Consider the following 25,784-nt stretch of genomic DNA (forward strand, 5'->3'; position numbering starts at 1 on the left):
ATGAAATATCACCTGGCTGTTTCCATCATGAAAATGATATGTAATGTACTTTATTTCTTTATGCCGCTGGTTATTTTCTAATTGAAAAGGTTTTTCTTCATTTTGAAGTACCTAAAATTATTTTCTGGGGTCCTTTCTTTTATAAAACTTGCCTTTGTAAAAATCTTCAAGCCTCTTCATAATATCCAGTGTCAATGCATATTTAAATTAGGAGTTTGTGTACTCCTTCTCTACTGTAATGTGACAGAAGTTCATTGCTGCAATTCAGGTCCATCTCATCACTGCAGCAGATGTGGTTTATATCGGTTACAAATCCAAAATGCAGTTAAGCACAAAAAGATGTAAAAGTGTTTATGGATGTAATGAAAACCCCACATTCCTGAAAGAAGTGATTTATGTAATCAGAACTGTGTGCTTATTGAGAATAAAGTAGGGTTTCCATGTTTTTTGTTCTCCGCCTTTTCCATATCATTCATCTCCCTCAGTGTTTATCTGCCTATTAACACAGCACAGAACATATCATGTTACCAACCTTAACTACAAAATTGACAGAGTATATAACTACACAGAAAAAAGTGATGTCTTGTATTTGGAAAAAAAAAAAGCCAGAATTTCAATGGGGAACTCCTTTACAAGAATTTCCAAGACACAGGAGTTACACTAAGAGGATAGAAAAAGGAGCTCTGCTTCAAAGTAAATTGTTATCTGACCAAGAAAATAAAGCTATGGAAGGGCCTTCTGCAGCCAGATGCTCAGGTACATTTGCTCAGCCTGCCAGGTTACTGCTGATCAAATTCTCACTAGAAGTTTTAGAAACTGAAAGCATTGAAGAAGGCCCAGTCTTGTGGTATTGCAACAGGCAGTACAAAAGCAAACTTTCAAAGGATGTTTCCATGGAGGTCCCTAGCACAAATAGAATTAATGTGCTTCCTTCCATGCAAAACCAGAAGCTACTACAGACACCTGTATCCTGTGAATAGAACAGTGGCAAAAGGGAAAGAAGGCTCTGAAATACTGACTTACTTTAAAAAAAAAAAAATTACCTTTTAAACTCATCCCCACCCCCCAACTACAATATCAAAATGTTGTCTTTCGGATTAACTCTTGGAAATAAGTCCCAGACAAATACGATCACAGCCTGGGGCAAGGAGACTCACAGAGTGTAAGGCTGGATTTTCCTCACATTCAATGGCACAAAATTAGGAAAGGAGCAGCAACCAAAGTAACTGGCTCTTCCTCTGTCTTAAAGGTTTTAATGAACAGCCAGGAAACATTTTTCTCACACACCAGCTCAAAGTGCTGCTTTGTGACACATAGGTGTTAATTCTTACTTTGATGGGATAAGTACACAAAGCAGCTGTTTTAGAAAAATTTTTATTGCCTGACTTTTTACTCTTCATATTAATATTTTTGAAGAATTTTTTACTTCAACACTTATTTACTGTTACTTCTATTTTCATCATAATTTTGTCAAGCGCTAAAACATCACAAAACACACCAACCTTTTCTTGCATATCAACCAAAAATTAATAAAAACATGCCAAAGGCAACTGCTTTTTAACTTCCATCCAGTTTCTCATTACAATTCCCCTTCTCATCTCTGCCTTCATTTGGATGTTTGGATCAGAGAGAGACTTGCTCCAAGGCTTACTTCATAGGTAACAGGCACTTGTTCATTTTAATGACTGTCACTTTCTCAACATGAATACAAGAAAGGCTTTACTCTTTAATTCAAATAATGGTCCAAGCATTATGAAAATAAGTTACATGTAAAGTATTTCTTCCTGGGCATGTAATGGATTTGAGAACAGCAATTGTTTTCAGTCCTGCTCACAATTTCTTCTGGCTGTCTGTTGGAAGATGAGATAGTCAGGGAGCAGATGGTCATCTAGTGAAAAGGTGCAGATGAAAATGCAGAAGTGCTAGGCCTGGATAAAGCTAAAACCAACATTTTTTGACATTTCTCACAAAACTAGAACTTCTTGGGCCTGTGGCAAAACCAAAGCCTCAGTGAAATCAACATCCCTGTCAGTTCTACTTTGAGTGGTTTCTCCAGATTCTTAAGGCTCTGAGGACTTCCCAACTTTCATACTCTTTCCTCTGTGACAGACCCTCCTGGCTCAGTTATCAAGACCCAGAGCTTCTGTTTTGCCTCATCAGATAGCATCTCATCAAAGATCAAATTTAGACTAACATTACATTCAAAGTGCATCTATTGCCCTCTCAGTGTTTCCAGTGTGTATTTGTCTTAGCCTGTATTTGTATTTGCATTAGGAGGTAGAATTAAGGGGGAAAAAAAGGCTTAGTTTTAACATTCACCACTGCATAATATCTGTAGTGTCACAAAATGCTAGCTTAACATCAGCAAACACATGTAAAATACCACTGAATATTCTTGTTCTGCTATTATGGGATGCTGTTATGCTAGCAATGACCTTTCACGGTTTAGTATCAAATTAGTGTGCTGTTCTGGGAGCTGAATCACTGCCTGAGATTTGGAACCTAATAGCAAAATGATGGAAGTCAAATAATCCTGAGCTTCCGTCCTGGATTAACTGCAAGAAGCCAAATGTGCTCCCTGTTTTCATCCAAAAAACTGCTGTAGTTGGGATTGACAGTTTCACCACTGTTACAGTCAGTTAGGGAGCTAGCCAGTTCCTTGGGAAGTAGGAAGGAGTTTAGTGTTTCTTGCTAAAAAACTGGATTTTGATATATCCTTTAGCCCAGTCTTCCAGGATGAGGTTGTCCCAAGGCTTCCACTATCAAAGTGCCAGTGCCAGTGGCCCATGCCAGGTTCTCACTGTCCAACCAAACCTCACATTGGAACAGTGAGTCCCCAGCCTGTCCTCAGCAGAGCATAGACTGGGCTTACACTCTGCCCCTAGGGCTTAGCTTGCTAGCAACCCAGCATCAGTAGAGATTAAAAAAACAGCCAAAGATTCACAGCTGTTCTAAGGATTCTCCTCAAGGTCTCTTCTTTCCCCCACTTTCTTTTTCACTTTGTCTTGAGAGCAACCAATTTTTTGGTTCTCTTTCACAAGACAGCAAGCAAGTAATATTTGAAAAAAATCACCGGGGGAGAAAACACCAAACCAAACATAATTCTTGGATAAAGAATTGACCTGTGAATATATTAAGAACATGAACAAAGCAAGTGGAATAGCTGCCTGTATTTTGCCCAGCTTTTAACCAAAGAGGTTATCAAGCAAGGTTTTGTCAGCATCTAAAAAAGAGACATTTGAGGCACCACCAAATCTGGACAAATTATGATCATAAAAATGTAGCTTTGCATGCAGAGCAGGGCAGACAATCACCTGAGCAGGAATGTTGCAGCTTTATTAGCAGAAATTCACTTTTTATCACCCATTGCACACCACCAAATTTCACTGTAAACAACTCTGAAAGGCACGTTTAATTTCATTACTAGTTTCATTTCATGTTCCTTATAAGTTCAGGTACAAAGATTATCAAGAAATTTAATGCACAACCTCATCATTTTCATATCATTACAGTTGTTTTTCTCAGTTTCACCTTGAGTTCTACAGTTCTATACATTCTATTTCTCCTTGTCAAGATATTTTCTAAGGGCTAAAGCCAGACAGCAGAGAAGAGACATAAAGCATGAAGAAAATTATAGGTTATTTTTATCTGGTCTCTCTGGTGACTAAAATATGATCTCTACAGAAGTGACATAATTTTTTGATGTCACAGGACTATCCCTTTATTCACACTATATTTCACTGTATATTTTCAGTGAGTTTAGGAAGTTTGTATTCTGTGTATCTGGATAAAATTCTCAAGTTGCTTGTACATTTGTATTTTGCAAGAATCACTGCTGGAAAACCCTGCAGCTGGCATGTTTTGCACGTATTTATTGATTAACCCTTCTAAATAGACTTGATTAAACCAGCAGATATAAGGCATAAAATTTTATAATTTCAAAATATTTTCCTTTGTTATTTCAACCCATTTGTTATACCACCTTACCCCTGCCCAAATGGTTGCTGCATCTCTGGCACAAATTCTGATCAGAGGTGCTTGTCCCACTGTGCTATTCTTCCATTTTCCCCCAGCAAGGCCATGCAGGACACTGTGTCCCAGAGAACAGCCCCATCCTGCAGATGGCCACGCTTCTCCATGGCAGTGGGGAGCCACAGGATTAGGCAGGGGGATTTCAAGGCAATGTGAGATAGAGTGTTGCTCGTTTATCAGTCTTAAACAACAAATAACCCCATATCTGGAACTCACTCAAATAAGGTGAGTCTTTCTCTGTCATCATGCAGAATTAGCAGGAATGTGTAAAGAGGATGGGACTTCCCAAGCCTAAACCTGGAAGAGCTGCTAGAGCTGACCTGGGCAGCTGTTCTGAATGAGTGGTTTCATCACTTAAAGAAACACAGTGAAAGATCTCGGCAAAATCATGGTTTAATATGAACTTGTGAAAATACAACTTTACAGAGTTCAATGGCAAAGTTTTACTCTATTACTTACTACACAGGGTAAAACATACAAAGGATGATCAAATTAGAAGCAGTTTCGAATTATTTACATGGATGCCAGGAATGTAAAATGGAGTAAGGATGCAAAGGATACAGATGTTCCACCCCTTGGTTAGGCATCCAATGTTTCTGATTATTCCCACCTCTACCATGCAAGGTCTGTTGCTATGATCAGGGAGTGAGTGCCTCACATCTCAGCTGGTAAGGTCCAAGAATGCTTCACTGCTCAGTTTGACCAAGGCTTAGCAGGAGCTTCTGTGATCAGACCCAAGGAGAATCCCATCCACAGGTGTGGAATATGGTCATTGCTTGCTAGAGAAGCCTGGAGAGAAAGACGTGTGCAGTGAGCAGTCATGTGCGTGCCCAGAGGCTGTCAGGATGTACGGCTGGAAATCCGGTTTTGCATGTTGCCTTCTAGCCTATCCTTTTAATATTTCTTGCCTAGAGCCTAATTTCTTCTTTTTCCTTCCTGATTTTCATTTTTCCTGCTTTCCTGGTCTTTACCCTTTGTTTACTAGGTTTCTACTCTTTCTTGAAACTGAAAAATCATACCCTGCAATCTCTCTTGGCCTTTCTTTTCAGCAATTCCCATCTTCCTTACAGATACAATAGACAAGACCTCAGCCTCTCTTTTTCAATGTAGGGTTTGAAAATCATATTTTTCTATGAAAAATATTTTTCAAACCATTCAGTAATGTAGAAATGTGAGCATTTCAAAGCTGGAAGGACATGTAAAGCAAATACATGAGCTCTGAAATTCTCAATCACTGCTTGCATTTTAATGTTTCATGATCTGCAGTATCATGCACGGTATTTTTCAAAGTTGTGTGCAATGAAGGTGACCTTTTCACTTCTTAGAAAAAAATCCTAAATAATTAATTATCTGTCTGGTGCTAACATCAATAAACATAGTTATAATTTCTCGAGGTTTCTGACAGCAGTGGGGGAAAACATCACATTTGGGTTTCATGAACTTTGTTGAAGCTGGCATTCTTTGGATTTACAGTGCTCTCTTGTGGCCAGATCAGGCCTCTACAAGACAATAATTTTATACCCTAAGATCAGTAGGATTTTTGCCCAGTACAGTCATTCTCAAGCTGTCACAAAATATTACAAATGTCAAAATCTGCCAAAAAAGTTGTTTTAGAGAAGTGTTTTCTCTCTTCTTTTTTTTTCTTTTTCCCACTGCGAAAATTACTTAAGTTGCTAATTTATCAAAAACAGCCTCCAAATACCTAACTACCTGAAAACCATGTAGAGAAAAGAAAAAGATTACTCCTGACACTGAAAGAATAATTTAATATGATCTTCTCTTTAACCAATATTAATTTTTACCATGTATTTTTTAAGTCTATCATTCACAGGTTTTCACAGTATTACAGCATGCTTTGAGTTGGTCCAATTGAAGTCCAATCCAATTGGGCCTTGAACACTTTCAGAGGTGGGGCATCCACAGTGTCTCTGAGAAACCTGTTTCAGTGTCTCACCATCTTCACAGAAAAGAATCTCTTCCTTGTCTCTAGTCTAAACCTACCTTCTTTTAGTTTAAAGCCATTATCCAGTATCCTGTCACTCTGTGTCCTTATAAAAAGTCCTTCTCCATCTTTCTGGTAGTACCTTTAGGGGCTGGAAGGCTGCTATAAGGTCTTCCTTGAAACTTCTTTTCTTCAATCTAAATAATCCCATGTCTCTCAGCCTGGTTTCACAGGAGAACTGCTCCAGCCCTCCAATCATTTTCATGGCTCTGAGTTGCCTCAGGATGCACAGATGTATCTCATCGGGTTCCATGGACTTCAGGCTCCTTTCCTGGTCTCAGACCTGATTTCCTACAATGGAACCCAATACATTCTCCCAGTCTCTGCCTTTACCTTTTGTCATTTGGGCAATGTGGCTGGAGCACTTCCTGGTGAAGACTGAGGCAAAACATCTTGGAGTACCTCAGCCTTCTCCGTAAGCCAGGTAACCAAATCTCATATTTCCTTTTGGAGAGGGACCACATTTTTCCTAGTCTCTTGTTTTTCGCCAACTTAGCTGCAGAAGCTTTTCTAGTTGCACTCAATATCCCTGGCCAAATTTAGCTCTATCAGGGCTTTAACTTTCCTAATGTAATCCCTGGCTGCTAGGACAATTCCTTTGCATTCCTTCCAGGCTACCAGTCCTTGCTTCTATCCCCTGTAGGCTTCCTTTTTTTGTCTGAGTTTGTCCTGGAGCTCCTTTTTCATCTACACAGGACTCCTGGCATTTTGCCTGACTTCTTCATTGGGATGCGTACTCATGAGCTTGGAGATGATCCTTGAATATCATCCAGCTTTCTTGAGTTCCTCTTCCATCCAGGCTTAGTCCTATGGTACTCTACCAGGCAGATCCCTGAAGTGGCCAAAGTATGCTTTCCTGAAGTCCAGGTTATATCATCTGGTCTATCACTTTTCAGATATATCATTGTCTCCTTCAGAATTATTACAATTAAAAAAAAAAAAAGGCAAAACTTAGAACTGAGGAAAATAATTCATCCTGCCAGTGTGTGCTCTGGCCAGACCTACCTCCATGCTACTCCATTTCAAGGAGGTTTCCAGAGCTGCATTTCCTCGAGCAGTCAGGCGGGATACAAGAGTGCACGCGAGGCAGGCCCGGCAGGGCTGGAGGCAGACTGGTACCACAGAACCACCCTCTGGTGGCACTCATGTCCCCGTGGTGAGGCACAGCAGGGCTGGGCTCCATCCTGCAGTAGAGGCTGCTGTCATCCCCTTCACAGAACCATCTAGCTCTTCCCTTTGGAGCTGTCTGATTAACGCTCTCATTAATTCAAATGCAGAGAAAGGTGGGCAGTAAACTGCCATTGTGCTTAAGAACACACCCAAATCAAATTAATTGGTGGGAAATACATTCTCTGTTCCTCTGCCATGGGGCAATACATTTAGGAAGAAAATGCTTCAGCCTGCAGAAGGGTGGTATCTCACCTGGTCTTCACTTCTGCCTAACTAAATATACGCCATAAAATCTTCCACTTGTACATAACACTAGCAAGAGTGCTTCAAGTTCTCAAAATCTTTCACATTTGTTGACTCACAGGCATTCACAGGGAAGAGACCAAATATTATTGGTGATATTCAATTATTCATTTGAATAGTGAAATAATTTGATTATAGAGTCATAACTCAAGAAGAATCTCTCAATTAGGCTATGAAAATTTTGTATTTACCAAACTCAATATCATCCATAAGCTAGGAAAAAATATACACAGGGAAATAATGAAGGAAACCCAGAATCAAGAGGAGAAAATACTGAACTGAACACCTAGTTATTACTAATTAGCACCTCTCACTGATTTGGTAATTTTGTTTTAAAAATTACCTAATTTTATTTTGCTGGTTTTATTAGTGCTGTAAAGATAATTGCTCAAGGAAACATAAAATGCAATATATCAAGTGCAATATTTAAGCCTGCTTCATATCCAGCTTTCAAAGAGAAAATTCAAGGACAAAGTTTTTCTGTTCCTGATGTTGTTCTCTTCATGCTAAATTTGGATTGTCCTCCAAATAATTCAGAGTTTGTATATAACCTTGATATTCTTCCTGTCTCTTACTGTATAAGTAATTTTTAGCATGACTGTTGAATAGTTGGAAATAAAGAAACAAAAAACTAACCTGAAAGAAGATTTTCATTTTTAAAGACACTAGTCAAATTTCTGATTATAAAACAGAAGATAAGAGTTAGAATTCTTCCTTGAGATGATTATGCCTTTGGAGTACCAAACTCCCACTTTAAAAGAGCAGATATACTTGTTTCAAAAACACTTTAACCTTCTATCAGCTTGCATAATTAAAAAACATGCTACAGAATGTTAAGCGAAGAACATAAAATTATTTTGTTTAATAATTTATTGATCAGCATTTCATAGCATCATTAAAATATTTCTTGCTATGTTACATGCTAAATATGTTCACATGTACTAGATAACTTCAAACATCTTGAAATCTGAAGAAATAATTCTTAGTTTAGTACAGAGAATTATCCACATAAACACCAGAAAGCGGATGGATGAAGCAGTTAGGTTTTTTGCTCTTAATCTCCTTATTTTTCAAGCTTCTGAAAAGCAATAATTCATTTTTATCACAAAGACACAATAATTATGCAATCACTTTTTATGTATATACATTATATGTGAGTTTGCATATCCTGTCATTTTTGCTTATAGTATACACAACTAAATTTGACAGATAGTACAATTCATAATGTGGTCAGTTTCTCAAATTTAAAGCATAAAAAATCGGACAGTTGGATGAGTGTGTCTTTCTTAGTACCTTTACTGAGACCATACAGTTTGATCTCTCAAAAAGATATCCAGAAATCTACTGCCAAGGGGAATGGAAATGCAACCATAGAAATGCTGTAGTTGGAGCTCACTGCTTGTTTGACACAAGTAGGAGAAAAGGAAGTAATTCTAAAAACCAGACTTTGCCATTTCTGCTTTCCATGATGCTGGTTGTTTTTCCCTGGAGGCATCATATTTGTAAACTGTTGCCATGTCTGTGCCATTCGTATGCCAATTCATGGAGCAGAACAGTAAATCAATTAAGATTATGAAGGTATTTTTAAGGTAAGCCTCACCAAAACTTGTTTTACTGTGTAAGCATGTTGAAATGTCAATATTACACCAGATGAGCCACAGAAAAGGCTCTTCTGTGAACTTCTACTCTCAGGTCTCTCAATACAGTGCTGTGTTTTGGTGGGGGTGAGCAGCTGCTCCTGTCACGTGCTGAAGCAGATGTGAGCTTCAATACAGGGAATCATCTTTTTGCCTCTGGCTTTGCAGAGGGCCTGTTCAGGTTTCTTTTGCCATGTAGCTGACTTTAGAAATGCACCCATATTTCTACACTTATTTTAGTTCCTCTTGGTTTTATTCTTTGGTGTTCGTTTAGCTCATTGTTAACAAAATTGGTGGGTAGCTTTCAAAGAACACTTTATGAAAGGCAGGAATATATCAACACTGGTATTAATATGAGATAGCAGTAAAGTGTCTCCTTAGCATTTCAAACAAGAAAAATTCAGAAATATGCAGTTTGGCTCTCTGAGCTGGAAGACCAATAAAATATATGGGGTTTTTTGCTTTAGTTTTGTGGTGAGGTTTTTTGTTGTTTGGTTGGTTTTTGGCTGTGGTTTTGGTTTTTTTTTTCATTTTGTTTGCTTGGTTTTTTGGGTTTTGTTTTGTTTTGTATGGAGGGGTCTGTTTGTTTGGGTTTTGGTTTCATTTTTGGGGGTTTTTTGAAAGCAAGGCAACCAGAAAGAAATACATTAAATTGCAGTGCAAGAAATCCTAAGGTGTCAGAGCCTGAGGGTTGATGCAGTGTGTTGAGTACACTGCTATGCTGATAGCATAGTGCACAGCTGTGATGCCACTACACACAACCTGAAAACTTCATTGGAAAAACTCTATAAAATATTACAGAATTCATACAATACTCTAATGAACAAGGAAGAAAAGACTTAAACTCCACATCATGTGACCACAAGATGTGCTTTAAACTAATCCAATTCACCCTAAGACCCTCTCTAGAGCTCCTGGCAGAAAGCATGAGTGGGAACAGACAGCAAGTGCTACTTCACTTCCACTATTGCCAAAGTATTTTAGCCTCAAAAACAAACTGCATCTATGCTCAAAAAGCATTAATGGGCAAGGCCTCTTCCTGTGAATCTTACATAATTCTATCTTGTGGAAGAAGAGGATCACTCTTAAAACAGAAAAAACCTTTGAGAGTGATATGGCATTTCCTCAGTCTTATCCAGAGGTGTACTGATATACCTCACTAAAGATTGGTAACAAACTCACAATGGAAGTTTAGAACAAAATTTGGGGGAGTACAAAATAATAGTTAAGAAAATATATGGAGCTTTAAATTATAGTTTTTGGCAGCTTAATGTAGAGAAGCTACAGTTTCACTACACTACAACTATAGCATACCTACCTACATTATAAAACTTTTCTTCCTTCAGAAAGTTGGATAATGTTGCACCAATAATATAAACCAATGAACATTTCCATTTTCATATGTGTTTGTCTTTTATATTAGTAGGATTTGCACTTGTTTTTTTCTCAACAGAAAGTCATATAGGCAGATAGTGAGCAAATCTAAGTTTTAGTAATCTCTGAGCACTGTAAATAGTGTCAGAACTTTATGAGTGAATTATGGATTTAAATCATATAGGTATTGTTGAGTATCTTAAAAAGCTTTATTTTTTCACTATTTTAAACTTTTTTAAACTTTTTAATACTTGTTTTATAGCAGAATATTTGTTCTAAATTTTATACATAAGTATGTGACTGGTAAATGTGATTGATTTGTCTCTCTTATTGAAAGGAAGCTTAAAATGTAAAAAATGGATCTCAATAAACAAAATTCAAGGTGGCCAAGGGGACAGGCAAATATAAAAATATTACACTCTTAAAAATTTGAACATTTGTTTTGGATCTCTTTGAGGTTTCAATCTAGAATTAGAGGCTTCCAAACAGAAAGTTACTTTCTATAGTGAACACATGGAAATGATGACAATGTGAATGAAGAAGCAAAATGCATCACTTTTGTATATCAATGCTAATGGATAAAGTATTTTATGAATCATAAGCCTCTTCAGACATATCAAACTGTACTAAAGATTAACTGATTTTCCAAAGTTTAGGCAGAAGTTGCTCTACATCAGAATCACAAGATAGTCATATGCTGGCAGATAGAGTCATATCTTGCTTTCATAACATTAAATGCAGGATTCCAAACAGGGGAAAGATCAGTTGCAACAACATACTCTTTGTTTCATGGTCTTACTGCTTATGAGATACTGTTTTCAGGAAAAAAATATTCTTCTTTGGCTTTTTTGTCTTCTTAGACATAACAGAGAGACACAGAGAGATGAGTCTTTGTTGGAACTTTTAGGGAGCAATTTTGATTTTTCTCTGAGCTTAGAATACATAAATCCAAAAGAACTGTCACTCACAGACACAGTGGCTATATTTTACAAAATTCATCCAATACACCCCTCTGCTACAGCAGTTTAGATATAGTCTCCTTCCCTTCTTTCATTACACTCCTAGGCTTAAAAAAGGGTGGATTTCCCAAGTGTGATGAGTTATCACAGTCCCACAGACATTACATGATTTGGAATTCATCCATTCCTGAGTACTCTGGGACTGCAAAATTCATTTCAGGTAATGTAAAAGCTGGGAAGCACAGTTTCTCTGAAGTCAAACTATTAACAATGTGATATGCATTCCTTTTTTATAAGGAATAAGGGCTGGTAAGAAAAGTCTTATTTCCAAAATAAACATAAGCTTATCTCTGTTTAGCTGTACTTGTGGAAGGGAAACTTCCAGATGTGCTTAATTTCTTTACCTTTGTCATTCTCTCTCTTTCTGAAGACACAAATTAGAAGGCAATCTTTCTGAACACAGTTATTTTATTGCAACATTTATTTCCTACTTTTTTTCAGTACTGTATACCTATGGATTTTTTTAACACTCTAATTTAATTTCTTCCTTTTAATGTCATGGGACATAAGCCTCTTAAAATTTCTTTACCTACTCCCTCCTTTTCATTTACCATTTGTCATTGTTCCCTTTTACATCCTTCTACATTTCTACATTTTTCAATCATTATCTCCCCCTCTGTCTTCTTAGTGGTTTTGTCTACTTTTTTCATTTGAATTGTGTCCCCTATCTTGTTGTACTATCTTTTCCTTTAATTTCATTTGTATTCTCTCCAATGTGATTTTACCCATCTCAGTTTGTATTGTTGTTTCACCCTATCTTTTTCAGAGTCTGTTTTCACTTCCCTTCAGATTTTCATTTATTTCAGTTTCATTAGCTAACCGTTTTGGTGAGGAGAGAGAATACCTATTTCAAAGTGTATTTTTTGCCATTAAGCTAATCTGTTCCTTAGATTTTAAGACAAAATATCAACATTTTCATGAAAATTTCAAACCTGATACAACCTACAGCATACCACTGAAATTTCTGGGGTTAGCAGTAGTCTTAGCAAAAGGTACACTTTATAGGATTGGATAAAAACAGGTCACTACTTTTTAACAAAAGAGAGATGGGTAGCATATGTCTGTATATACAAAGAGAGTTGATTACATAGCTGTTCATTTGACAAGATGATGAAGCCCTTTTCTCTTCACAAAATGTGTATTAGCATCCTTAAGAAAAAAATTTTTAAAAAAAAAGGCCTTGAGAAGGATGTTAAGCATAGGAATTTCTGCTGGCTTAGAGATGTACATCCTTCTCCTTGCATTCGGCTTGTCTTCTCTTGGCCTACATTATTACTTTGCAGATCAATGCAAAGCTGTAGGTGTTACATCCTAATTACCATTAAATTGTTTCCTCTTTTCAAACATTGTTGACGTGGCAAGATTATAGTAAGGATTTTTGAGATGTCTGTAAAGCCTTTTCTTTTGGCATAGAGGTGTTATTCTTTCTCACTCTTTAATGGCATAATAAGTAACATCTGACAGGATACATATGCTGCATACCAATGTAGGTGAAAGCTTCCCTCATGAAACCTTGAGACACAATAATAGCCACATAACACACATATTTTAAGGCAGACTTGAAAGGTAAAAGTTCCAAAGATAATTCAACAAAAAAATCATGAAGTGAACTATCTAACTGTAAAAGAAGTAAAATATGTTTTTCCCTTGTGGTCTCCCTCCAAACCCTCCCTATACCATCTTCTTTGGCTTTAGGCTCTCTGTTTTGCCAGTATTGTCCCCTGTGTGTCTATGTCACAGTCTGTAAGAGACAGAAATGGTGTAATTTGGCCAGGCCATGCAGAGCTGGAGGTACTTTTCTCATCTTCTTCACTGAAGGAGTGGCTTTCAGGAGGAAATCCCAAAGTCAGTATCAGAATAAACTGTAGGTTGAGAGAGTCCCCTGAATTCAAGGTCAGTTCTCTCTGATCACCCAGTCATATATCTACACATGAACACCTCTAAGAGGCAGTTTGCCACAACATATTTGTATTTTAGCAGAGTGGGTGGCTGCTGGATTTTGCTGTGTCTGATTAAATTTGGTGATCAATTCCATAGGCCTTCAGCTTAACTTTCAAGGAGCTCTGGAAAGCATCAGTAATTTATTATCAGAGGTGGATGTGATTTGGTTCAGTGTTAGGTTCAGTGTTGCCTAGCAGACCATATTTTCATACCTTGACTACAACATTGTGTTTGTTAAGCAAGTCTGTATAACCTTTTCTTCTCCTGTACCCATGCTGTGCAGGCAGAAAGGACATATAAGAAGAGTAGTGACTTCTTTATTCCTGGATTTCTGTGCTGCTACAGAATTAGACAGAGAAACTAAAGTTCTGTGACAAAGGAGATCACTTTTAAAGATGTAGCTTGATTCCATTAAAATTGTTTTAACGAAGCCTATTTCAGTATGTGCTGACATTGTCAATATCTGATTCTTTAGTAAAGTACTGATTCTAGCCCCAGTATTTGCATTTAGAGAGAACTGTAGGACCATAAATTTGCTTCTGACACTGTGAATACTGATTATATGATTCACTCAAGTTACTTCATTTCTGGAAACCATACAATTGAAAGGAGGATGACAGGCTGCTTTCTGTCTTTCCCTGCCATGATTCTGTCTTTGTAGACTCATTAATAATCTTAAAACTAATTCTCATCTATATGCAGCTAAAAAATGCACCTACATCAAAGTCATGCTTTCGAGCAGGACTGCTGATGAGCTCTGAGGGAAGTAGTATCCAGATGAGAATGTTGAATGTAATGCCATATATTATATTTTCTGTAGTGCCCTGAAACAAGAATATCTGACCATGAGTAATTAATTTTCAAAGCCAGCATTGACCTACCAGGTCAATTACTTTTCTTTTAAAAGTAATATTTTAAGTGATCAAAAAAAGTCTATCACTGTGATAGACACAAAAGGGCTGAAGTGATAAAGGAAATGTATTTACCAATCAAGGCATGGAAAAAGACCAAAACCTAAGTTTCAGATGACTTGCCAAATGTCATTCTCCAAGAAAGTCCCTTTGTTAATACAAGGACACTAAATTATCCCATTCATTGCACCTAGTGTTTTTCTATGGATTTACCCTCATACATTATGAGAAGCTGAATGCAAATAAGAAAAAGGCCTTAATTAAGTAAATCCTAGATGTTTGTCTCTAACAATGCACATGGTTGAGTGTCCACTTGCTGCTTTCTGGCTGTTTTATCAACCTTCACATAGACCAGAAACAGCTGTGGTGATTCTTGAAGCTCTAATTGACCAGTGCCAATCCATTCCAAATCAAATGGCAAGACTGAGATTTTTTGTGAAGCATAGAAAAAAAATTCAGAAATTAAATACTACCAATCATTGAATTATAGAACCATGGAATTGTAGAAAGGTTTGGGTTGGAAGGGACCTTAAAGATCTTCTAATTCCAACTGCATTGCCATAAGTAAGGAACATTCCATTACTCCGTTACTCAGAACCTCATCCAATCTGGTCTTGAGCACCTTCAGAGATAAGGAGTCTACAGCCTTTCTGAGCAACCTGCTCCAGTGCCTCAACACCCTTACAGCAAAGAATTTCTTCCAAATAACTAATCCTAAACCTACCCTACTTCACCTTAAGGCCATTCCTCCCTGCCCTATCACTACATGACCTTATGAAAAGTTTCCCTCTAGCTCTATTCCAGGGCCTCTTTAGGTGCTGGACAGCTGCTGTAAAGTCTTCTTAAAGTCTTCTCTCCAGGCTGAACAGCCCCAACCCTCCCAGCTTGTCTTCACAGGAGAGCTGTTCCAGGCCTCTTCAAGGTTTGGACTTGCTTATCCTCTGGACTTCCTCCAGAATGTCAACATCTTTCTTGTGTTGAGGGCCTCAGAGCTGGACACAGAATTCCAGGTGGGTTCTCACAAAGACAAAGTAGAAGGGCAGGACCACCTCCCTTGTCCTACTGGTGACATTTCTTTTGGTACAGCCCAGGGCATGGTTGGCTTTCTGGGCTGTATCACATGTCAACATGGTCATGTCCAGCCCAGGTCATGTCCAGCCTCTCATCCAACAACACCCCCCAGTCCTTCTCCTCTGGGCTGCTCTAAATCCATTCTCAGCCACCCCATATTTGTGCTTGGGATTGTCCTGACCCAGGTGCAGGACTTTGCACTTGGCTTTTTTGAACTTCATGAGGTTCATACAGCCCCAACTCTCAAGTCTGTCAATGGATGGCATCCCTTCCCTCCAGATTCATTACAAGATAGGTAGAAATAGTGCACAATATCAGTGCCCTGATTCTGTCTGGAATATAGTTCATATAGTTCATATTATGCTTATTATCTGGTACAGTGCTATGTTTTGGGTTTAATATGAGAATCATATTGCTTTAGCTGTTGCTAAGGAGTGCTTACCCTAAGCCAAGGACTTTTCAGTTTCCCATGTTCTTCCCAAGAAATTCTATGGTTCATCACTTGTGTCTCTTGTGTTTTATTCCTCTCTTTCTTCTTTTCATTATTTTTATTAGTTTTCTATTTCACTTCATTTCAAGTAAAGTGAGTAAGCAGCTGTGTGGGACTCAGTTGCTGGCTGGGGTTAAACCACAGCAGTCCAAAAAGGCAGCCTCACTCCTCACACCCCCTCCTCCACCACTCCCTGCCTGCCCCTCTCCCCTGTGGGACACACCAAAACCTGTGGGTTGAGATAAGAACAGTTTGATACAATTGCTCACCACTCACTCAGCAGCACCCCTCGGGTCCACACATAGAGATGAGCCACTCACTGCCAGCCCCCTCCCAGTTTATACACTGAGTATGACATTCTACAGCACAGAATATCCCTTTGGTTCAGGTCAGCTGTTCTGGCTCTGCTCCCTCCTGACTTCTTGTGCACCTGCTCGCTGGCAGAGCATGAGAGAATGGGAAACTGAAAAGTCCTTGGCTTAGGGTAAGCACTACTTAGCAACAGCTAAAACATCAGTGTGTTATCAACATTATTCTCATCCTGATTCCAAAGAACAGCACTGTACCAGCTGCGAACAAGAAATCAACTCTGTCCCAGCTGAAACCAGGACAATGAGAATATGGAATATATTTGTCAGACATAGCAGGACACAGCAAGAAAATATCATGTTATCACAATTTATTACTCCAGTCCAGAGTGCTAGTCCCTAGTGCAGGAGTTGGGGCTGTAATAGAAAAGCTAGGAAGATGCAGTGGTGAGGGCCATGGAGCCACTCAGTCAATTCCTGAGGAGTTCATGTGCTAACATAACATTGTTAAAATTTGCCTTCCCTACTTAAAATGCCTTTTAATGTGATCCAATGAACTGGAACAGCTCTTTCTTCTGATGGATGCCCTAGTTTACCTCTGGTCCAGCAGGCTCCAGGTACAGGCTATAACTACAAGTTTTGCAAGCTATCTCCACAGCTGCTTTCCCAGCAGGAGAGGATAAATTCTGTTCTTCTCCTGCTCTCCACAAACGATTGGCAAGAAATGTCTGCAAGGAGGACACCAGAAGTCACTTTCTTCAGCTGCTTCTTTCCGACCCCCTCCACACACATACCCCAAAGTGGGGTTTTGTACAAGGAAGTTGTGATCAAGAGAGCAAAAAGTAATAAGACACAGAGTGAAAGTACTTTTTAGCTGAGTCATGCCCTTAAACATTCAGCCTACACATTAATCATTGAGTGACATCAAGGATTCACTTCAAAATTGGATCTGACTAGTGCACTTAATTTGCCTACTGCACTAAACAGCTGTTCAGCTTCTGTTGAATTTGAAAGCAAATGTAATTAGTGCATGTTCACTGATGCTTCCTCATTACATTGCTGGCCCATATCATTGGAACAGTTAATTACTGCAGAGACAAAGGCTTGACTTACCTGATATAGTACATGATTATTCATCACTGACTCATTTTTTCTTCTTCACTGGTAATTTTGTTAACATCCCTGACAGTGCTTGAGTGAATCCCCTTGATCTTTTGTGCTATTATGTCTTCTCAAATGCTACTCAAATTCTCCAGGTAGCTTAATTCTCTAGATGTTATTGAGACATAAGGTTGACACTGCATGTAACTGGAGAAATAACTTGATTACATGAATCATAGCAAAATGTGCTATTCAGTAACTGTCCATCACAGCTGTCTTTGCACTTGGGGACTTTCCCAAGTGCATGCAGACCAAAGGCCTGCTGATGGAACCACCTTCTTTCAAGGATGGCTTTAAAATAATGCTGAGGAAAAGAAATATTATTCCATAGTTGCTCTTGTTTTTAATAGACCTGCTCCACTTCTACACAGGTTGGTTTTTGGGGGTTTTGGGGGTTTTTTTTGGTTGTTTTGTTGTTGTTGTTGTTGTTGGTTTGGGGTTTTTTGTTTTGGTTTGGTTTGGGTTTTTGGTTGTTTTTTTTTTTGGTTGGTTGATTGGTTTTGGTTTTTTTTGGTTTTTTTACTGGCTTTGTGGTTTTTTTAACAGCCTCAGTACAATGGAGTTAGCTGACTTTCCATCCCTGCCTACCAGATGTCACAGGCTCCTCTCAGATGCAGCCCCTTTTCTCAAAAGGAAGGTGTGTCTGCATGAAATGTGAGGACTCTACATTTATTGGTGACCTTTAGGCTGGTGAAGGACAAGTTGCTCAATACAGCTGCCAGTCCTGGGGACATCTGCAGTGCACGTGCAGATCAGCTTGGCTGTGCTGGCATGAGAATACACCATACTCCTCAGAAAGGCCAGATTTAGTAATTTACTGCACATATTTGTAATCATTGCCAGGCGTACGCAAAATAGCCCTAAGATTCCTGCTGCATCCCTCTCCCATCATATTGCAGATATACCTGGCTACTCTGGTAAAGGAAGGTCACCTAAATTGTAAAGGCAGGTTTTAGTAATTTACACAGCACTGCACATTCATTTTTCATCTTTTCATATGTAAAAATTTGTAGCCATTCACAGAAGAACAAAATGTAAAGAACCAAGGAAATGTATAAAAGAAAGATACATGACCATTTAGGATAGAGGAGCTATGGAAAGTTCCTAACAGTGATGCTGAAAGAAAAAAGAATTTTTTAAAAAGTGAGATGTTCACTCAGGAACATCAGAGGAATCTGGAGGAACTGAAATACTCCTCCTAAGTAATTCAGGTGGCAAAAGGCCTGTCCACAGCATTATGCTGACACTTAGAGGTCAGTAAAGTAGAATTGACAGGACTTCTCTGCCACCTGAAAGAGACTTCATATTTTTCAAAGGCTTTGCATGATCTGAGAGATCAATAGCCTGACATTTATTTGGTTTGCTCATTCTTTCTTCTCATGGTATGCTTCTCTTTTTTTTTAACTGATTCTCATGCATGAAACTTTCTTATCATCGTACATTTCACAAAGAATCCCAACAAAAATTCTGCAAGAGCAATTCACAAACAGTAAACTGTACAGCAATATCTGATCTGCACATTAAACTCATATGGTAGCTGGGAGATGCCTAGAACAGCAGATATTTGCTCTTACATGTTATACCACTCAGTCTGACTTTCAGTGGACTTTAAAGCTGTCTCAGTATTGGTTTATTTTATCAGGGATTTGTTTCTGTTTGATTTTTTTGGTTATTTTTTTAAGCTGCCTTAGACCATAAGGTTCTTTTTGGGTACATCACTTCATTCCATATGAAAAAATTATCGAGTGAGTAAAATCACCCTCTGGAATGTAGGTAATTTGACAGTCACTGCTGATGGGGGCACAGATCAAGCCAAATTTAAGGCAAATTTGCTTTTCACTTCCTCAAGGATCAGCCTCTACAAACTATTCAAGTCACTAAAAAAGCATAAACCTCCTTTCAAATCAATCTATTCTGCATGGGGATAAATAAATTGTGAATTAGGCAGTTTCAAAATAGGTAATTGCCTGAAATGAGCAATTTCTAGCAGCTGGTATAGCCAGTGTTATTACCCACATAAATATTGACTCATGCATTAAGAGTAATTAATGAGAAAACAAAACTGCAAGAAAGGAAAGAAAAAGTGAAAAGCAATCTTCTTAGAGGCCCTGAAGGCCTCTCTTTTCTATATTTTGTGTTTATCAATGCTTTAAACTGAATTCTGCAATGCACATTTTCTTTGTTGTTCTGTAAAATTTCAGCAAAGCATTTCATAGTTATTTCAAGTCATGAATTTTGCAACACCACATGACAGGAGCAATTCATTCATATCTCAAGAGGCAGAGGAACTAAGACCTCAGCTTTAGCTTGAGAGGTTTGGTTTCATTTTCTTTTCCCAGTGCACAATCTCTTGAAATGGTACCTCAGAGACACAAGAAAGATGTTGACTAGTTGAAACAAGTCCAGAGGAGGAGCATGAAAAATCATTAATTGTGCACTTCACACTTACTCTGCCAAGGGATAAGACACGTGCACAAAATGTGCAGGAGCAGAATGGTGGAAGGGAGAAGCACAAAATAACACAGCACAGCCTCTTGGTTCTGGGGGCAGAAGGGAATTGACACAGCCTTGAAGGAATTTCAGGCTCCACATTCAAGCTACATCTCTCTCCTCCTCCCTCTGTTCCCTTCTCATCCACATCTGAATTTTCTTCCAGACTTCCTTCTGCTGCAAGATACTACTAATATCCTTATTAATGTTGTCCATGCTTTAAGGCAGTAGTCCTGAGAACTTCATAGAAGATAGGGGAATGTCATAAGCCCCATTTTAGAAATTAGAAACATCAGCTGATACACAAACAGCAGGAATCTGCTGCAGAACAGGAACCTGTTTCTCAGGTTGATCAAACATGAAACTTTTCTTAAGATGAAGTGAATCAAGCCTTAACTATAGAGTTACCTTTCATCTTGAAACCCTGCTGCTTGGACTCCTGTTCTATCATGAGTGAAAAAGATGTAAGCTCATCTTTAAAGTTTTAAAGATGTGACTCTTCCGAGGTTCAAGCACCTCTCCACTTGAAATGCAGGCTGTCACATATAGAGTGCTCCTACAAAATGTTTGCTTTCTTTAGTGAAGCAAATCAGCCACAGAATGATTGCTAGCTGTAATTTTGCAACAGGCCACCTCCTCTTGCAAGTCTTTATTACTTCCACTTCAAAAGATGTAAGCTGGTCATACTGGTTACTCATTCTTCTTCCTGGTGATGCTTATAACATGGGACTCATCATTTTCCTCTTATCACCTGCCGCTATCACATCTGCCATGAAGAGCAGTGAGACGTCTGGGATCAATAGTAGTTGTTCCCCAGATGTCATGAATATCTGTATCTTCTTTAAGTCATTTACCAAGTACCTAGAGGCTTCTCTGTAGCTGTGAGGATAAGAGGCTAGGAGAATAGCAATGGGTAAGAGGCTGGGACTAAACTGATACAAAATAAACTGAAACAGATGCTTCATAATAGTGGATGAAGCTGCAACAACATTTTAAAGTAAACTAGTAGCAGTGGAAAAATCTATAACCTGAATCTTAGAAATTCACTGGCTGATTTAGAAGTTTTGAAATTATGTCTAAGAAAATTACAACATAATTTGAGTAAAATGCATCAATCCGTATTTTTTCCCCTGAACAGATATGTGTCAGGACATAATACACAGTACAATGCATATGACTTGTTAGGAAGAAAAGAAAAAATCTATAACCTGAATCTTAGAAATTCACTGGCTGATTTAGAAGTTTTGAAATTATATCTAAGAAAATTACAGCATAATTTGAGTAAAATGCATCAATCCATCTTTTTCCTTATTTTTTTCCTCTGAACAGATATGTGTCAGGACGTAATACACAGTACAATGCCTATGACTTGTTAGGAAGAAAAGAAGTTATAAAGAAATGTGTGTATGAGACACTAGAGAGAAATTTGTCCTGTTTAACATACCTGCATTCAGCTTCTTGGCAAATATTTCCTTCAGTGTAGAATCAGCCTGCTTTCAGGAATATGAACTATGTCTGGATTAGCAGATGGAACAGCAGCAAAGCACAGGATTGCAAATGTCTAAACAGTTTCATTTTTAGCATTTTCCTAGCATGGCTTTGGACAGCAAGCGTTAGCATCCTCTCAGCTAAGGTCTAGACATCCTTCAGCATTTCATAAGACTGTTTCTAATAGACAGTTAAGCTGTAGCCACCCTACTTTAGGCCAGTTTACACATGAAAACATGAGTCAGCTGTGAGCCTAAGCCTCAAGGCAGTCTCCAGTCTCTTCCATGTAGAAACATATATATCACTATCTGTACATACACAATTCATCCATGGCAATGTGGTTTCTCAGTGTTCTGATCTATCTTACTCATAAACCTTACTGGCAGTTGTGAGTTCAGGAAAGATCTGCCACTCTGTCTTTTATAGCAGTGAAGCTAAAAGATGCAATTCACCAATAACTAAAATATGAAGAAGAATTGGAGGAAAAGGCACTACCCATTACACAGAGACACCCCACAAGTCAAAATGCAAATCCTCAGCAGCCTCTGTGGGGAAGGCTACTAAGATGCTGGTGAGACCTCACCACCAACTCACAAATCTGGGGCAGAATGAGCAGTATTAAACAGAACAGGATTGCAGAGAAACACTGGTTTCATATCCCAAAAAGAAAAAAATATACTTTCTTCACAAAATTGAGATTGCTGCAATTTTTGTGCAGTTTAGAGGCATAAAAGTTTCTCCAGAGACAGTCATTCATTGTGCACTTCATACCACCTTGCCGAGCTGAACACTGATGAAACACTAATCCAGCATGTTTCTAAACAGGAAGAACAGGAAGAGTACATGAGCACTGACCTGTTGCAGAAGAAATATTCAGGACCATGGAAAAGTATGCTAGAGAGACATATCACCAGAAATTCAGCTGATGATTCAGCCATACCAACACAGCTTTAATTTAACTTCGAGACCAATGATATAACCAGTTCTAGGCAATGTGCAGAGACAGCTGCATCTTACTCCCACCACAACCAAGAGGAAGCAAAACATGAGGGGGAAGAAGTGAGCCAAGTGTTGGTAATATGCTATAAAACACATTTGAAGCCAGTTGTTTACACAGAAATTAAACAAACTAACAAACTAAGCTACTATTACTTGAAATGTACAATAGTTGATGCAAAGGCAGTACCATTGCCACAAAACATTACTAAAACCAACCAGCAGTTCAGCTGAAATGCTGTGTCTGACTGTCCACACCATGAAAGGTAAAGACAACAGTCCTTTCGTGTCCTCTCTAGCAGCCTAACAGAGATGTACTGTAAGGAGACCAATTCTTCCAGCACATACTGTAGTCAGATGAAGGCTCTCACAAGAGTTAGTAAGAAACTCAAACTACAGACATCTCTCAGGTCTGGTGGAGCTTCTGAGGAAGGAAGTGGGAAGAACAGAAAGCCCAGACACCCTCAAACTCATGGAAACCAGAGTTGGCAGCTGTGTTTTTTTCATTTTTGCAGTCTTTAGCATTTTTTATGATGGTGGAAAGCCCTCAAGAATGTCTTGGATATTTGGGAAACCTCCCATCAGGGAACACAGCCCTGTGAAGAAGTCACTGTGTGTTAATCCCCAAGATATACTGCTTGATTTGTCTGGAACTAAAAAAGTCTCTGCTTGCGATGTTGAAAGTAGGTTCTGGCATGCTGAACCACCCAGTCCCTTGCAATCTGCACTACGTCTTTTGCCAGGTACTGCTGAAGGAAAAAAAAAAGCTCCAGACATCAGCCTGCCCTCAAAGCTAGTGCAGCGATAACAGATAAAGACAAAACAGGACTTTCAGACACCAGGCCTGCAGCTGGCAACAATTATTGTCTAAGAAGATAGCAGAGGATGTCTTTATCGAGCTTAACAGAGCCAGGAGCAGAGCACTAGTCTAAATGCAAAGAAGCTGGTTCTCAGGAGAAGAGAGATCTGCACTGTCAGAAATCTCTGGGGCCCTGGGAACTTCCAAATGGTCCTTGAGAAAGACAAAGTACTTAAAGTCAATGTAAGAAGTTATAAGAATAGCCAAGGGCAGCAGCTGCAGTGTATAAGCAATAGATGAAGTTAGAGAGGGAATGAAGACTAGGTGGTGAGCCAGCCTTGCAGCACCACCTCTGTTCTAAGCAGCAGGGATTGCAAAAGGTGCCTAAACCTCAGGATGAAGTAGAAGAGTGACACTGCACCCAATCTAGCAATTCTCATCTTCTGCTTACACAGCAAAAGAATGACTTTCTACTGAAACAGAAATACTAACTATGCTGCAGAGGACTGCCCCAAAAATCACATCATATGCCTGAGAGGGAATGAAGACTAGGTGGTGAGCCAGCCTTGCAGCACCACTTCTGTTCTAAACAGCAGGGATTGCAAAAGGTGCCTAAGCCCCAGGATGAAGTAGAAGAGTGACACTGCACCCAATCTAGCAATTCTCATCTTCTGCTTACACAGCAAAAGAATGACTTTCTACTGAAACAGAAATACTAACTATGCTGCAGAGGACTGCCCCAAAAATCACATCATATGCTTGAAGACATTGTCCAAACACTTCTTGAACTCTGTCAGGCTTGGTGCAGAGAGCATTACCCTAGAGAACCTGTTCCAGTGCCCAACCACCTTCCATGTGAACATTTTAATAACATCTAACCTAAACATTCCCTGACATGACTTCAGGCCTTTCAGACCCTCGGGTCCTTTCACTGGTCACCACAGAAAAGAGATCAGTGTCTGCCACTCTGCTTCTCCTGGTGAAGATGCTGTAGACTGCAATGTGGTATGTATAATGTACAATACATGACAAATAAACGTTTAGAGAGGGCCCTGTGCAGACCTTGGAGCAGCCTTCCAGCGCCTAAAGGGAGACTGCAAGAAAAAGTGGGATTTTTAGAGGGTTTTATAGTGATAGGACAAGGGAGAAAATGGCCCCAAACTAAAAGAGAGTAGGTTTAGATTAGCTGTGAGGAAGAAATTTTTAATATAACCAGAAGAAGTTGCCTAAAGAGGTTGTGGATACCCCCTGCCTGAAAGTATTCAACAGCAGGCTGGATGGGGATCTGAGCAACCTGGTCTAGTGAAATGTGTTCATGACAGGAGGGTTGGAACTAGATGATTTTTAAGATCCCTTCCAACACAAACCATTCTGTGATCTGTGTTGGGTGCTCACACACACACACACACACAGAGGATGCATTATCCAGAGCAGGCAATCTCATATGATGCCTTCGTGTCTCACTTTGCCGTAGGCAGCGAACAATAACGATGAAAAGCTACACGAGTCATAGACGGCAGTAGAAAAAAGTGGGGAAGGGATTTAGCTGTCTGGTTGCCGCTGCTGGTTCCCTGTCCTTCTTTTCCCAGAGCCCATCAGCCAGCAGGGCGGTGATCCATCCCGCTGCCCGCACATCCCCGTTTCCCGGGCTGGCCGCACGGTGGGGCGGCCGGCCCGCTCCTGGCTCCGCGGAGCATCCCTGTCCCGGCAGGGCTGTGCCCAGCAGGTGGCTCCTTCCGACCGCACAACGCCCTCGCCGCGCTCCCTGCATCCCGAGGGCAGCGCTCCCAAGCCTTTTGCTCCTCGTATGAATAACGCAGCCACGTAGGGGAAGGTCGGCGTTGCTTTCCTGAGTGCGACGGCCTGGGCTGGGGTGTGACACAATTTTGGGGAACCAATACTTGTTACAGCACTGCACACATAAACAGGGCTGCATTCATCGCACCAGAATCGCATCTCAGTTCTGCTCGAGTACATCTGAGATAGGTCAGCTGCAGCCAGTGGAGATATTACAGATGGGAATGACAGGGGAATTTGGCCCATTGTTAAAATATCTTCATGGAGAAACAATGTAGGAAAATTGAACTATGACCAGGTTCCTTCATTATGGGCTAATTTGACTCCAAAATGACCCCTCTTAAGTCGGTGAAGCTACACAGGTGTGAAGGAGAGTGGCACGCAGAAGCCAGGATTGTTTGAACTGCTTGATCCAAAAGGAACCAATTTGCATCCATTAATAAATGGAAGTTTGTATTTAAGGAAAATTATTTTCATATAGATATATATAAAATATAGACAGGCTTAGATCTTTAAGAGACACTTCAAAAGGCCTTGACTAATTGGAAAGTTCAGATTGAGTCAGACTTTTGCTGTTCAATCACTATCTCTTAAATGTGCCTAAACTCTGGCAAAGTTACTGATTTTTGAAAAAATGTATTTACTGGCACAAAACATTCAAAATGTCGACATTTTTTATTTGACTGGAGAAAATCTTCTAAAATGCACAGATTTATCGTGATCGTATTGAACTTAGGGCCTAAAAGACTGGCACTTGACATCACTTCATAAAAATCCTTCATTAAATTTGCTGCC

This window comes from Passer montanus, unplaced genomic scaffold (assembly GCF_014805655.1).
Source record: "Passer montanus isolate IOZ18808 unplaced genomic scaffold, ASM1480565v1 scaffold16, whole genome shotgun sequence".
NCBI classification, from domain to species: Eukaryota; Metazoa; Chordata; class Aves; order Passeriformes; family Passeridae; genus Passer; species Passer montanus.